General features: G+C 39.3%; 1 protein-coding gene across 9 annotated transcripts in view; it reads right to left on the reverse strand.

Moving 5' to 3' along the window:
- SMARCA1 (SNF2 related chromatin remodeling ATPase 1) overlaps nucleotides 1-14,034 on the reverse strand; it is a 100,827-nt gene that overhangs the window by 2,215 nt on the left and 84,578 nt on the right. The window lies entirely within an intron of this gene.

The raw sequence follows: 14,034 nt of genomic DNA on the forward strand, positions 1-14,034 counted from the left end.
CCCTTCAGGGAATTATGCTGAGTGAAAAAAACACAATCTGAAAAGACAACACACTGTCTGATTCACTTATTTAACACCGTTAAAATGACAAAATTACAGAGATGAGAGCAGACCAATGACTGCCAGAGGCTAGGGAGAAAGGGCAGGGTGGGTGAGACTATAAAGACAGAGCACAAAGAAACATTGTGGTGGTGATGCTTACACAAATCCGTACCTGATACAACTGCACTGAACTACATACACATAAAAATCAACGCCCACGGAACTGATGAAATCCGAACAAGCTCTGTGGATTGTACTAATGTTGGTGTCCTCCTTGTGATACTGTACTACAATCGCGCAAGATTTTACTACTGGGAAAAACTAGGTGAAGGGTACACGGGATCTCCCCGTACATTTCTTTACAACTTCCTGTGAATCCGTGTTTTAAAATAAAAAGTCAACATAAGCCACATAAAGAAAATAAAATGCTTTCCGGTCAAAGTAAGCTTTGGATGCACTCAGCTTATAAAAGTTAACAGAATTCTTTACTACATACAGGGCTTCTCAGAGCCTTTCAGTTCCTGATGTGCACTGGGAACAGCAGGTATGGGATAGAGCATGTAGTGATTCCCAAAGCTATTTAACTAGCAGGACTCTCTTCTAATTGGGCATCTTGTGGGATAATGGTTCTGGGAAACACTGCTGTATTTGCTAACTCAGAGTAAACAATACCTGAAAAGATTTTTGCATTAACCTTGGCACTACCTATATTTCATTGCCAGAAAATCAATGTATCCAAACTCTAAACGGTTTTATGAATTATGGTGAGCACTAAACATACAATTCATTAATATGAAAACTCATACATTATTAACCTTTTACACTTTGCTGTATTTTAAAGGGAAATAATAGTTTCATACCAAAGGATAAATAACATTTTAAAAATGACTCCTTTTCTGTGTAAGCAAAAACGTCTGACAAAATACAACATAGCTGAACAAACAAATGAAAATGAAAGTTTACCGGCAATTAGAACAACCCCAACCCCAACCAAGAAAATGGTCAAAGGAATAGAAAACTTACACCTTCACAAAATGTACCAACATTAAAAACAAAAAAAGTTTCATTAAAACTAATGTTCAAAGAAATGTAAAACAATGTCATATTCATCAAAGTAGCAGGGATATGTATGTATACATGCTCATTTAGCCCTAACAGTAAGATGGTAAAATGGGAACTCTCACTGATGGTGGAATGTCAATGCTACTAAATGTTACAGACTAAATTCTGTCTCTTCAACAATCATAGTTTGAAGTTCTAAACCCAAGTCTGATTGCATTTGGAGATGGGGCCTTTATGGGCATAATTAAGATTAAATGATATCCTTATAAGGACAGATTGAGAGGCTGGTGCTGTGGCGTAGCGGGTAAAGCCACTGCCTGCAGGCATCCCATATGGACACCAATCCCAGCTGCTCCACTTCCAATCCAGCACCCTGCTATGGCCTGGGAAAGCAGTAGAAGATGGCCTAAGTCCTTGGGCCCCTGCACCCATGGGGGAGACCCGGAAGAAGCTCCTGGCTGCTGGCTTCAGATCTGGCTGAGCTCTGGCAGTCGCAGCCATTTGGGAGTGAACCAGCAGATGGAAAACCTCTCTCTCTGTAACTCTCCCTTTCAAATAAATAAATAAATCTTAAAAAAAAAAAAGAACAGATGGAGCATCAGAGACTCATTTCATCCTCTCCCTCCACCCACCCACCCACCACACACACTCAGAGAAAGAGCCATGGGAGAAGGTCATATGCAGAATGTAGCCATCCACAAGCCAGGAAGAGAGGGCTCACCAGAAACCAATCCTGCTGGCAACACTGATCTTGGACTTTCAGCCTCCAGAACCAGGAAAGACTAGATTTCTGTGGCTTAACCCACCCAGTCTAGGGGATTCTGTTACGGCAGCAGGAGCACACTAATATACTACTCTTAAGCAAAACCCTTTGACCTAACAATTCCATTCCTGGAAACTTATTGAAGGAAATAAATGTATACAAAGATTTACAAAAGGATGTTTAATGTAGTGTTGGGGACATAATTGGAAACTAAATTTCTGACAATTTGGAAAGAAAATACACAGATAATTCTTATTTTATATATATATACACACACACATATATGTATACATACACAGCAATATCTGAAAAGAACATGAGCAATGTTACCAGTGGTTAACAGCAGCTATCTATGAGAGTAGGACCACTGGTAACTTTTATTTTCTTTATACAAGTACCAACCTGTATTTTCCAAATTTTCTGCAATGAACATTTAGGTCTTGGACCATCTGTAACATTTTTTTAAGAAACAGCAAATGTTTTTCTCTTAAATACTCATACAGTTTTATCTTTCCAAATAAAATCCAGAAAAATGGCATGCAACATAAGAAACATTAGACACAGAAATATAATCAACTAACCAATCTTCTTCGGCTCTAATTAGAGCTCTAAAAGAGGCAAAAAAAAAAAAAAAAAAAAAAAAAAAAAAAAAAAACAGAGAGTCTGGCCAGAAAAAAAAAGCTCAAATAATGAATTATTGTTTATCTATTTAAAATAATCTCACATGCAATTATCTAAGGTTAAATAATTTAGGAAGAATAACACTAAAATTTCCTTACTTACCAAAACAATCACAATATTTTTAATATGCAGATCAAACACTCTTCATAGCTTCATTCAATAATACACATACAAATTAAACAGTATGTTATTCAATTTATCTATTACAGAAAGGGCTAAGTTGACCCTGATGAGATTTGATGGTTAGTTTCTAGGGAGACTAGATAGAGTCTTTATATGAAGCTTATTCTTGAATCATTAAACTATACCCTCTGGCTGTTATTATTCTCAATAAGTAATAGTTGCCTGTGACTGTACTTATCTTTAGATACATATTCCTGGTTCATATGGATGATTCAGGGAGAAAAACTAATATTTTGAGACAGTCTCATATTCAGGGAAGTTACATGTCTCAAAATGATTATAACCAGACTATATAAGGAGTTCTCATCTATATTCCTTTTAACCTGTCACTAACTACTCCAGATAAAAAAAATCTAACTCTCTAGAGAAAGGCATAAAGTAATGGATGCATATGGATGTTCACTTACTAGCATGGGTCTTGGCACATTTTCTAGGGATACCAACTCTATTTTTTATCCTAACTAAACAGATGGTATCATAAAAAAATACTATCTGAAATCAGAAATCAAAAGAGAAAAGGCCAGATTACCAATAAAACTATGACTTACTTTTAAGTTTTTATAAAAAAAATTTAATTAGTTTCTAACAAATTCAATATGGTTTGTAGATACAATTCTAAGAATATAATGATAATCCCTTCCTCCTTCTTTCTCCCTCTCTTCTTCCCACCCTCCCTCCCTCTCCCTTTCTTTTTTTATTTTTGAGATAACATATTTTAAATTTACATTACAGTAAAAAGGCTTAATGCTTCACCAAATAAGAAGTTTAACAAGTAAAATAAAAAAGACCTAGGTTTAGTGGGAATACAGACAATGGCAATAAACAACAATTGAATGGGAAAAAATGAACATTTCACCCATATAAAGTACAAATAACTAAGTGACTATGAGAAATTTCATGTCAAAAGTACTTTTGTTCTCTGTAATTTCTCCCTTTACATATTCTCCTAGATTCTTGTACCTCTCTACCTTCCTATTTTCTTGGGGCTAAAAGGAATGGTTTGCAGTATCTCCAACAGTTTCCACTATTCTGTAGCCTAATTATCTGTTTCTCTCATCATTTTTCCACACTGGATTCAAGAATAAGGTTGGAGGCAGAAAAATGTACATAAGAGAAGGAAGGGGGATGCAAAAATAAGAAAGAGAATAGGGCAATGACCAATGAGCAGCTGGTCTGTAGTGTTAATAGCTGTGGCAAAAGAAAAAAGTGTTCTGTGTTCAAATGTGTGGGTAATATTAGATCTTTAAAAAGTGAAACAAATTTCTTCATGGCAAGGCAAAGAACTTTCAGCATTCGAACACAGATTCAAAGAGTCAAAGACAACTTTCAGTGTCAGCAGATCTCAAATCTATTTGAATACAGAAGTCTTTTGTATGTCATCTAATTGCATATCCTGGGCAGGTTGGTAGAAGGCAATTTTGGAAATGCTACTTGGGTTAGAGTGATGGATAAAGCTAAGCTAGAATCAAAGTACTAAGAATCTACAAGCTAAGAACAAAGAACTAAGGATTTTTACTTAATTCTGCCAACCAAAGGATCCCCACTGATGATTTTTTAGCAGGATGAGTGATATAATCAAAGGTGTATGCTTGTACTCAGAAACCTTCCCTTACAACGGACTCTCCCTGGTAGAAATTCATAAAATCATAGGCTCTCAGGATTCAAAAGGACTTCTAAAATCATTCAAGGTGATACTTGAATCTCTGGCTAACTAGTTGCCCAGCCTGTCTGAATTCTTCCAGCAACTGAGTATGCATTATCTCCCAAGGCTACTTGGCTACTCTACCTTTGGGCAAGCTAAAACAGTTCTTTCACGCAAGGCTACAATTAGTTGCCTTATGGTTTCCAACAACTGGATCTAGGTCAAAGTTTTGTAGTCATGGAGAACAAGCTGATTTCCTCTTCTGTATGATGATCCTCCAAACGCTTCAAGGCAGCTCCTATGTGTCCGTCACAATCATCTTAAATCTCTAAACATCCCTCTTCTAGGATAAATATCTTCTTCCTTTCCGCATTATTCATCCAATACTCCTTGTAAAGGACTACATTAACACTAACACAAAGGTACTTCCAAAAGTCTTGGGAAAATAGAATTAAAAGGTAAGTTCATTTTGGTGTAAAAAAAAAAAAAACCTCCTTTAAACCATGTATAATTTTTTCATAAAACAGTTTCCATGAACTTTTAGAAGACCCCTCTTACATACCCTGGGCTGTGTTTTCTTTCTTTCCACTTTTCCTATGCATTCTTTTTTTTTTTTTTTTGACAGGCAGAGTGGACAGTGAGAGAGAGAGAGAGAGAGAAAGGTCTTCCTTTGCCGTTGGTTCACCCTCCAATGGCCGCCACGGCCGGCGCGCTGCGGCCAGCGCACCGCGCTGATCCGATGGCAGGAGCCAGGAGCCAGGTGCTTTTCCTGGTCTCCCATGGGGTGCAGGGCCCAAGCACCTGGGCCATCCTCCACTGCACTCCTTGGCCACAGCAGAGGGCTGGCCTGGAAGAGGGGCAACCGGGACAGAATCCAGCGCCCCAACCGGGACTAGAACCCGGTGTGCCGGCGCCGCTAGGTGGAGGATTAGCCTAGTGAGCCGCGGCGCTGGCCCTATGCATTCTTTTAAACCAGTAGTCAGCACATGTTTTCCAGTAAAGATAGTAAATATGTTTTGCCTTTGCAGACCAAACAAGCTCTGTCACAACTACTCAGCTCTGCCACTGTAGCATGCAAACAGCCATAGATAATAAGTAATTGGATGTGTGGCTGTGTTCCAATAAAACCTTACTTACGGACATTCACACTTGAATTTTGGATAATTTTCATGTCACAAAATAGCGTCCTTCTTTTGGCTCTTTTCCCACCACTTAAAAATGTAAAACTCATGGGACCAGCACTGTGGCATAGTAACTTAAGCATCCACCTGCAGCACCAGCATCCCAGTGGGTGCCGGTTCACGTCCCAGCTGCTCTACTTCTGATCCGGCTCTCTGCTATGGCCTGGGAAAGCAGTAGAAGATGGCCCAAGTCCTTGGGCCCCTGCACCTGTGTGGGAGGCATGGAAGAAGTTCCCGGCTCCTGGCTTCAGAACGTCCCAGCTCCATCTGTTGCTGCCATTTGGAGAGTGAGCCAGCGGATGGAAGACCGCTCTCTCTCTCTCTCTCTCTCTCTCTGTAACTCTGCCTTTCAAGTACATAAATCTTTTTAAAAAATGTAAAACTCATTCTTGACTTGCTGATCACACAAAAACAGGTGGTGGACCACAGTTTGAGATTTAAACTATAGAATTGAGATTCACTTTAAACAAAACTGGGCTGCCCTGGTTTTTCCACACCTTTGTAACTGCTTATGATTCTATTCAAAGTGATCACTCACGTTTTAATTTTTGAATACCAGGATGTGTATCCCTACCTCTTATAAGTGATGTAATATTTGCAGTGAGTGGCACTGCCCCTTAATGTGTGGTGAGCATCAATCATCCCGGGTACCAAGTTCAAAAATATCCTTTGCTCCAATACTCACTCAGCTTCAAAGCATCAATTCAAAAGGCACAGAAAGCATCACTAGACTTGAAGAGACTTATTGAGAGAGATGAAAGTGGTTCCACATTACATTTCCTATGTACTAAAATCCTAGACACTAAGTCTACCTAAGGCTGAATGACAGAAGGTCTGTGCCTATTATGGTGGGATGTCAAAAGTAGCTAAAAGAGCCGGGGGGGGGGTGCACTCCACGTTTATGCCTCTGGTAAAGTTTTGTAAGATCAAAATTTTCTTCAACAGGTTCCTAGTAACTTCTGAATCTCCAGCTCACTACCAAACAGCAATGGCAGTCTATGCCAGAATCTCAGGACCCAAGTATAATGGCAGTTAAATGTGAGTTAAAGTTCAAGTTGAATATATGCCACAGTTCTCAAGCCAGTATCAAATGGTATGATACTTCTACATGACTGCTATCACTCAAGCACTGGTATTTATAAAAGATTAGGTCACCTCTGCACAAGACAACGCACACATGTAAGCACCTAAAATGGATTCCTGTAAGTGCATTGATTGTATTTCACATTGTTATAACAGTTCAGGGTCCTAAATCAAACACTACAGCTGCATAATAAAGCACATGAAATTTACAACTGGATATTCAAAGTGAGCAATAAATAAAAGCTGCAGCCATGACAGCCAAAGAAAGTCTATCATTAGAAAAAAGATAGATTAAAAGGAATGAACTCCAACACATTTGTTCACTTCCTTAAATTCTATCCAAATCTGGTCCAACTTCAGGAGTCTACAGGATAGAAATAAAGTCAAAGTACAGAAGTTCCATGGTCATTTGTTCACTGAATAACTACTCTGGCTAAAGTGCTAAGCTGGTTTCTTTAAATATAACCAATTGATTTACTTTCAGGGTGAGAGAGCAGTAAGAAAAAAGCACTCTGGGGCAGATGGTTGCACATTAGCCAAGGGAAGACAAAAACGATTGAGAAATAAAGAAAACACAAAGATATAAACTTGAGAGTTCTCAATCTAGTTGGTACCTGAGGGAGACATTACCCACTTGCACCAAAAATAGTATTTTTAAAATGTCAATCTGATCATGACTACCTGTGAAAATCTTTCAATGACTCCCCACTTCCTAGAGACTAATGATTCACATCTAAGCCTTCAGCACAGTAGGCAGGACCCTTCGCAATTTGGCTATCAGCAACCTCCAGTACCTCCCTACTCATCCCCTACCATGCCCACCTACTTGCTATTTCTGAATACATTCCCCTTGTTTCTATCTTTGCATTTGTTTCTACAACTAGGCATGTCTCTCGTGACACCTTCTTACATTTCAAGACTTGTTCCAAAAACAATCTCTTCCGTGCACGCTATGCCTCTGACCTAACCCTCCAGGCACATAAGCACTACCTCCTCTGCACATACCTGTTATAGGACTTGTTCAAAATTGAGACAGAAAAGGGACTCACTAGTCTTTCGAGTGTATAAGGAAGTAACAGGTCCCTATAAGAATAAATATAATTTTTTTTTTTGACAGGCAGAGTGGACAGTGAGATAGAGAGACAGAGAGAAAGGTCTTCCTTTGCCGTTGGTTCACCCTCCAATGGCTGCCGCGGCTGGGGCGCTACGGCCAGCGCACCACGCTGATCCAATGGCAGGAGCCAGGTACTTATCCTGGTCTCCCATGGGGTGCAGGGCCCAAGGACTTGGGTCATCCTCCACTGCACTCCCTGGCCACAGCAGAGAGCTGGCCTGGAAGAGGGGCAACCGGGACAGAATCCTGTGCCCTGACTGGGACTAGAACCCGGTGTGCCGGCGCCGCAAGGTGGAGGATTAGCTTATTGAGCCGTGGCGCCGGCTCATAATTGGGTTTTGATATTTTAATTCTAGAGTCAAGAATCTACCAATACATTTCACAGTTTACCTATTTAGCAATAATGTGTTATTCATAGTTCTCATATTTCATTAAGAATGTAATCACTGGGGCAGTTCTTTAGCACAGTGGTTGAAATGCCACTTGGAGTATCAGTATCTGACGTGAGAGTGCTTGGTTCAAGTCCTAGCTCCTCCATTTCTGATCCAGCTTCCTACTAATGTAAACCCCAGGGAGGCAACAAAACGATGGCTCAAGTGCTTGAGTCCTTGTTACCAAATGGGATCCTGCTTTAGCCTGGCCCAGCCCTGGCTGTTGTGGCCATTTGGGGACTAAACTAGTATATGGAAGAGATCTACCTTTCTCTCTTTCCCCACGTCACCTGCCTTTGAAATACAATGAAAATAAATAATTTTTAAAAGAATGTAATACTCTGGGGCCGGCGCCGTGGCTCACTTGGTTAATCTTCCGCCTGCGGTGCCGGCATCCCATCCCATATGGGCACTGGGTTCTAGTCCCAGTTGCTCCTCTTCCAGTCCAGCTCTCTGCTGTGGCCCGGGAGGGCAGTAGAGGATGGCCCAAGTGCTTGGGCCCTGCACCCGCATGAGAGCCCAGGAGAAGCACTTGGCTCCTGGCTTCGGATCGTCCCAGCACCGGCTGTAGTGACCATGTGGGGAGCGAACCAATGGAAGGAAGACCTTTCTCTCTCTCTCTCTCTCTCTTTCTCTCTCACTGTCTATAACTCTACCTGTCAAATAAAAAAATAGAAAATAAAAAAGAATGTAATACTCTAAAATATTACTATTTCTGATTATCACAAGTAAGTACGAACAGAAATAAAATGAAAATTCACAGGTGGCCCTTTTCTATGACGTTTTCTAGACTATCCTTCATTAAGCAATAAACAAAAGTGCTCTTGGGACTATGAAACAAGATGGGAAGCTTTGAGTTTGCCTTTCACTTTTCTGAAGTAACTCTACAGAAAATTCTTTTCTGACTGGACAGATAATTTATAAAATATACTGTGCAGAACCAAAACCTAATTAACATTTACTATTCACTGATAAACTGATAAAAAGGGAATAAGTCCATAAAAAGATACAACAGTATTTTCTAAAAATATTTTTTCTCCAATTCTAATAGGGAACTTCGTTTTCCTACTTTTAAATAAGGAATATTTCATTAATAATGAAGTTGTAGTCTGAAAACAAACCATAATAATATGAAATTTTTATTACATTGTATATAGCAGCATGTGATTCCTTTCTGAGATGCTATCAGAAAAATTCATTTAACCTACTATAAAAGACAGGGTAATTGTAATGACTAACTAGTAACTCAGATTCAACAGCAACCTACCTGGCCAAAGGCACTGCACACAGAACTTATAGAGCTGGCTATAAGAGAAAAGAAAAAAGCTCCCCAGAGGGTAAAAGGTTAAGATTATCTTTTAACTAAAATCAAGGCAAAGCAACCCTGCAAAAGAAACATGATTATATTAAGAAATATTATTTCAGAAAATTAACTTCTGCTTTTCTTACTTTAAGTACTTAATGCTAAGGAGGTTCAAGGAATTCTGATTAAACTTTGGGTAGTTTTTCCACACGTCCTCTGCAGCAAACTTACTAACGTGTTAGATACAGGGCCTTTCACATTCTTCTCCAATCTGCCAGTCACATTAGACTACTGCTAAAGGAACAGAGATAGCACCCTGACATCCACTCCCTAAAAGCAATGGCCCAAAGCTTAATGAAGTAACATTGATAAAGGAATTGCCACTATACAGAGTATTATCATTTCCTCTTATGGCCACTGGTAAAGATCCCTTCAATTCTGAGAGTTCTTGAATATCCTAAGACATACTCCATTTTAAGATATTTTTCTAAGAAATAAAATGGTAGCGAGATTTATGTGCTCTGAAGTTTAAAAAATGTGAATTGATCACATCCTTCCTCCTTGTTTATGTAGTTCAATAGAAGCTGATTACATACTTAGAGACCACACAAGTTCTCAGAGAAAGAAATCACAGTCTTTTTAGCACAGAGAAATGGAACTGAAGTTCATTTTCTCTTTTGTATAGGCAGCACTTTTAAATGGAGACAAGCCTCAAAGACATCTTCAGCCTTTCGCTGAAGGCTTTCAAAGTGAGGCATATTTAGAAGTGGAGATTTGTGTCTTGAAGCACTTTATGTCTGCTAGTTATGTCAGAAGCCAAGAATTCAGTACTTTGAGATCTCTGAATAAAATATAACTGGTAAGATTTCTACTTTTTTCTAAGAAGTGTTTTACATTATTTACTGGTGTCTCTGAGAAAGAAAAGTTATCTTCAAGCAAGATTAAGGTTTTTTAAAGATAACTTCTCTAGTAAGCTAACTTAATTGTAAGATTTTAATTCAAACACAATAACACAATAAGGAATCAATTATATACTCTGTATTTCTAAGATGAGATTTTTCAATGAAACAAATTGCTTTTTTTCCAGAATCACAACAGCCCCTTTCAAGAAGGACAGTTTCTCTTCCTAGATTATAAATATGATTCACCAGACAGGGATAATTATTAAAAATGAGAGGGTAAGAAATCATCTAAAATATGAGTAGTTTATTTCTATAATTCCATAATTACTGGTATTATGATATATTCCATAAAGATGGTCCAAATGTATACATATTTTAAACTACATTACTTATGCTCTAAATCCAGAAATATAATCAAAAATTAGTCACTAACTAGAAGAGAAATATGATGGAAAATTAAAATAACTTTCAATAGAAACACTTAAACTATTGTATGTTTTAAAATATTCGTTAGAATCAGAAAGTCTACCTTCTAGAAGGTAATCAAGGACAAAGGTATTTTGATTTTTAACAGACAAAATAAAGATTTCATTTTGTGATCACTTATATAGTTAATATCTGCTTTTTGGAAAAAAATACACCAGAGATTTGAATCTTTTGGCAAAGAAAGAGCACACAGGTTTTATAAAAAGACGATGGAGGAAAAATATTCTTTACAACGGAGTCCAGAGACACCTAGTGGCTGTTAATAGCATACCAGATTTTTTTTCCTTGGAAAATGAAATGAGAAAGTTATGTAGTTATACAGTCGTGTTCATGTTAACAAATAGTGTAAGATTTTGCTTGACTTTCCTTCCTGCTTTGGTTCTTTGATTCCAGAAATTGAAAACAGCACTAAGTTGGCAATCTAAAAAATTAATAAAATATCACTGAAACCAAAAAAAATCAATAAATGTTCCATCGCAGAAAAAGGCATGTATGTCCTAAACCATTATTCACCAACAAATTCAGGTAGGCATTTGTCTTTTACAAGCTGTTGGCGCTACTCTAAGTTATATCATTACATGTATAAAACTCCAAATGACTACAAATTTTAATTGCATGGCTTTTGGAAGGGGATCTTTGCTAAACATGGTCACAGATGCACTGAGCTAAAAGGTACCTTAGAAGGCCAACTAACTCACTACCAAAGTTGCCAGACAGTCCAAAAAGAATCTTGTTTTCAAAGGCTAATAGAAAAGCTAGTCTACATTGTTCTTCCATAATCTAGTTCGATGATCCAAAGAACCCTGTCAATAAACTTTAACCTCAGTTCTTCATACTACAGATTCTTACCTATTTTTTGTTCTTTTCTCAATTCTTTCTACTGTATATTGCAAATGCATATACCTCTTCATAGTCTTTTGTATACATATTGCATTTTACATGTATCCTTAGTAAATATCGTGTTTTGAGAGTCAACTTATCCATCATTCCAATTGCTCTAGTTCCTTCTGTATCCTGGCTCAATCTAGATCTAAAGTATTTGCTAGCTCTACCAAAATTATGTCACAGATTTGATGGGGCACATTCTAACAATATAATTCACGCATCCTCTAAATTTGTGTTAAGATATTAAGCATTGTTTCACACTGCCAAGGAACTTTTAGAAAAGGAAATATTTATGATAGGATCACAACTAAGCAATATATTTTATGACGAGTCACAAAATCACCATTTGGATGGTTAGCTTCTGGTTGCTTTTCATTTTCAAACCGTATAAATCTGTTTTTGTCTTAATTACCCTGGCTGACAAAATACTAACACTGCCAACATTAAAAATGTGTTGCATGAATTTCAATACCATCATGAATGCAACTGTTAAGTAACGCTAGAATTTAACAGGAACACAATTTATATTAGAAAGTAATGGAGGAAATTGTGTAAGCAAAAATAAAGTATCTCTTCTACTTAATTATTATGCTTATAATAATTAACACAATTCTTATACTCAACTTAGCCAATAATTTTTTATTAAAAATAAATCCTTAAATTATTATCATAGTCTCAAGTACCTATTGCTTAATTACAAAAGGGAAAATGTACCTTTAAATTGCAGAGTTTGGGGAATCACCATATTAATCAAGTGAACAAACTTAGCATCATCAAAAGTGAGATAAGCTGATATGCCTCCTGCTGTGATACAATACAAAGCATAATCACTTCTGCAGCATTATTGCCAAAAAGGCTGAACCCAAGTCAAACAATGAGCAAACAATACAAAACATTCTATAAGACAACTAGCCTGGACACCTTTAAAAAGTCCTTGTCGTGAAAAATAAAAAGTTGTGGATTAAAAGAGACCAAAAGATCCAACATCCAAACGCAATGTGTGACCCTAGTTGGATAAGTTTAACAACAACAACAACAACAACAAAAAACAACCAGGGGCAGCTGTTTGGCACAAGGAGTTAAGTCACTGTTTCACTGTTTGACTTGCATCCTATATCAGAGTACCTGGTTCAAGCTCTGGCTGCTCTGCTTTCAATCCAGTTTCCTACTAATATGCACCCTGGGAGGCAACAGATGATGGCTTAAGCACTTCGGGGTCCCTCCTGGGAGACCCAGGTGGAATTCATTGTCTTAGCTTCAACCTCACCCAGCCCTGGCTATTGCCAGCATTTGGAGAATGAACTAGCAAATGGAAGATCTCTCCCTGTCTGTATGTCTGTCTGTCTGTCTCTCTCTCTCTCTCTCTCTCTCTTAATCTCTCTGCCTTTCAAATAAAAAATGCAAATAAGTTAAAAAGCATAGAAAATTATTTTTAAAAAGATATAAAAATCACTCTGGATGCTACAGTTTGAATGTGTCCCCAAAAAGTTCATGTGTTGGAACTTTTTTAAAAAGATCTATTTATTTCACATGGAGAGAGGGAGAGAGAGACAGGGAGGGAGGGAGAGAGAGGGAGGGGGGAGAGAAACAGGGAGGGAGGGAGAAGAGATGGAGAGGGAGGGAGAGGGAGGAAGGGAGAGGGAGAGAGAGAGAGGGAGAGAGAGAGAGGGAGAGAGGGGGAGAGAGGGAGAGAGAGGGAGAGGGAAGGAGAGGGAGGGATGGGGGGAGATGGAGGGGAGGAGAGGGGGGGAGAAGGAGGGAGAGGGAGGGAGAGGGAGAGAGAGAGAGGGAGAGGGAGGGAGAGAGAGGCAAAGAGAGAGAGGGAGAGAGAGAGACAGGGAGGGAGGGAGAAACAGGGAGGGAGGGAGAGAGAGGGAGGGGGGAGAGAAACAGGGAGGGAGGGAGAAGAGAGGGAGAGGGAGGGAGAGGGAGGGAGAGGGAGAGGGGGAGAGGGAGAGAGAGGGAGAGGGAGGGAGAGGGAGAGGGGGAGAGAGAGGGAGAGGGAGGGAGAGGGAGAGAGAGAGGGAGAGGGAGGGAGAGAGAGGCAAAGAGAGAGAGACAGGGAGGGAGGGAGAGAGAGGGAGGGGGAGAGAAACAGGGAGGGAGGGAGAAGAGAGGGAGAGGGAGGGAGAGGGAGAGAGGGAGAGAGAGGGAGAGAGAGGGAGAGGGAGGGAGAGGGAGGGAGAGGGAGAGGGGGAGAGGGAGAGAGGGAGAGAGAGGGAGAGGGAGGGAGGGGGGAGATGGAGGGGAGGAGAGGGGAGGAGAAGGAGGGAGAG

The sequence above is a fragment of the Oryctolagus cuniculus genome, chromosome X (genome assembly GCF_051225735.1).
Source record: "Oryctolagus cuniculus isolate XC-2025 breed Fujian yellow rabbit chromosome X, ASM5122573v1, whole genome shotgun sequence".
NCBI lineage: Eukaryota > Metazoa > Chordata > Mammalia > Lagomorpha > Leporidae > Oryctolagus > Oryctolagus cuniculus.